General features: G+C 39.5%; 1 long non-coding RNA gene across 1 annotated transcript in view; it reads left to right on the top strand.

Moving 5' to 3' along the window:
* The window catches only part of LOC137982554 (uncharacterized), a 37,595-nt gene extending 36,629 nt beyond the window's left edge, over positions 1–966 (top strand). Inside the window, exon 9 of the long non-coding RNA XR_011118743.1 lies at positions 1–966. This exon is cut by the window's left edge and continues 1,151 nt beyond it. This is a non-coding gene — a long non-coding RNA (uncharacterized lncRNA).
* Positions 967–2,500: the final 1,534 nt, after the last annotated feature.

Here is a 2,500-nt window from a genome sequence, read left to right as displayed (position 1 = left end):
GGCTTGTCACAGCTGTTTAGAGAACATACAGTGCATCAAATTATTTGTATTGACATGGAATGTTGACTGTGAATCTGGCAACCGAAAAATGGCAGGTTTTCTTAATGCTAACCAGATTCAGTTTCCGGAGTTTCTGGTTGTAGTCCCAGATGCTGTGCATGCATCTAGCCAAAACATGCAAATGCTCTTGGACTGGTTTTTAGTGCTTGGTGAGGGGCACAGAAGCACTCTTTGCACTCTGAGAACATTAAGGAATGATTCCAATGTCACTATCAGTGAGACTGTTCATAAAAGTTTGACAGCTGAAGCTGTTAGAAACAAGGACAGGATGGCAGTAGAGCCACTTCTTGAACTTACTTCTCATAAACTGATAGACTTTCTCAACTCAATGAAAAATGTGTTTGTGAATATACATCCAGTCAGATACCGAATCAGTGACTCAAACAAAAGGGGACTTGATGAACATTCCTTCGCAATTTCCACAGCTGGCACAGCCTGGAAAAGTCACTTTTCTCAATTGGAACTCAAAGACTGCTTCATCAGATCTGGTACAGTTGCGTTTATATAGCCCTGCTGACAGGTCAGTTCTACAAAGAAATTTTGTTTTAGTTGGCATCAGTCTGTGCCACGTGGAAGGTGTGCCATTATTCTGTGTAAAGCAAGGAATCGTGTTTTTTCGATATTGAAGGTGAGATATAGAACCGAAATATAAAATTCTAGCAGTAAAACCTCAAGATAAAATTCTACTTTCCAGACATGATAACGATCCGGAATCTTATCTGAACGGTTTATCAGACTTGGTATAGTATGGTATGGTATCGTAATGGTATACTTATTGAAATCCAGAAGACACGCTTGCCCCAACGATGTTAAGCTGGTTTTCATGGAAGGCGTGTATTTACAAATATATTATTTAAAAATGTAAGTATATACGTGTAAATATGCCTATATTAAAAAAGTGACAACAAGACAACCTTTTTGAATAAAACGACTTGAATCTGCTTAAGAAGCTAAGACTAACAATACCACTTTTATTTACAAGCAAGAGTAACGCTAATAGTTCAGAATTTAATTTATAATTGAAACGCTTAAAAACCCCTATACTATACTACCTAAAAATGGAAGCCATTCGATATTGTGGCGAAAGACTAAATGAATGTAGCATGGCATAACCCAATCACCTTTTGAGGTTGTTTTTAATTAAATTTAGTGAATCCGACAACTTAGCTTCCAAGGTGGAAGTTGGTTCCAAATCATAGCACCATTGTATTTAAAACTTCTTTTTAAAAACTCCCTCTTCGGTTTAGGAAGTGACAGATCAGTTGCACTATTTCGCAGGTGGTAGTTCGTCTGACTAGTATTCCTTTTGACGAAAGAGTTCCTTAGCTTGGGGGCGGGGTCATCATTCACTATTTTGTACATCAAAGTTGATTTTGCACAGAGCCGTCTCATATCCAGGGTATCACAGGATAGGCCTCAATCAAGTCGGCAGAACAAATATCACAAAGAACTCTAGCAGCACGAGATTGACATTTCTGAAGCTTATCCTTTACAGTGCGATGCGCCTTACCGTGGCCACCTAACAAAGTTTTTTTAAAACATACGCCAATCAGGGTGTGCGAATTTGATTGACAGTCACGCCTCCTTGAAAAGTTCGCACAGTTGTAAGTTCAACACATGTGCATGGGTTGTTGAGTCGACGTATTTACACGTAGTTGTCAAATGTGGAAGTTTGTTGGGTGGCCACGGTAAGGCGCGTTGCACTGTGATAACTTGCTGCAGCTGCCCCAGAAATGAGAACAATAATCAAAATGTGGTTGTACTAGGCTCTTAGATACCTCCTCGAGTGAATTTGAAGGAACAAATGGCCTAATACGTCCCATCGCTCCAATGCCCGCAGTAGCCTTCTCACAGATCATGTCAAGATGGCTGTCCCAGGTAAGCTTGCCAACCAATCTGAACCCCTAGAGATCCCTAGACAATTATATGAGTCACTTTGAGAAACTGCTTCTCCAAATAACCGAAGAGAAAGTTCTGTATTTACTCGAAATACCTGAAAGGTATCCTAGTTATAACCTGGGTAGAATTTTGTTTTCTGTGCAGCAAATGTACAATATAATTACGAAGCGGAGATTTCATTGGCTAAAGGCAATCCAATACACCCCTTTGAGCAATACATTTGACCTTCCTCTCTCTGACAAAACAACTACAACAATTACAAATAAACAGCCGTCAAGAAGAAGATTTTCGCTAGCTAAAGGCTTCAAAAAGCCTCACGTCTTACAGAATTCGATGAAAAATCCGAATTTATAACATGCAGTGGAGCAACCAAAGCGATGAGTGCTGTGTTGAGGCTTCAGTGTGACAAATTGTGACAAATTTAATTTCGTTTGCTGAATACAGATATTCCATTAAAATTGCATCCATTGGAAAGTCGGAAAACATCCGAGTTCCAAACAGGATTAGAACCCACGACCCTCTGTGATATACATATATGTTT

This window comes from Montipora foliosa, chromosome 13, assembly GCF_036669935.1.
Source record: "Montipora foliosa isolate CH-2021 chromosome 13, ASM3666993v2, whole genome shotgun sequence".
Classification (NCBI taxonomy): Eukaryota; Metazoa; Cnidaria; class Anthozoa; order Scleractinia; family Acroporidae; genus Montipora; species Montipora foliosa.
Note: the sequence above shows the minus strand (reverse complement) of the source record. Positions and strands in the feature narration are given on the sequence as shown.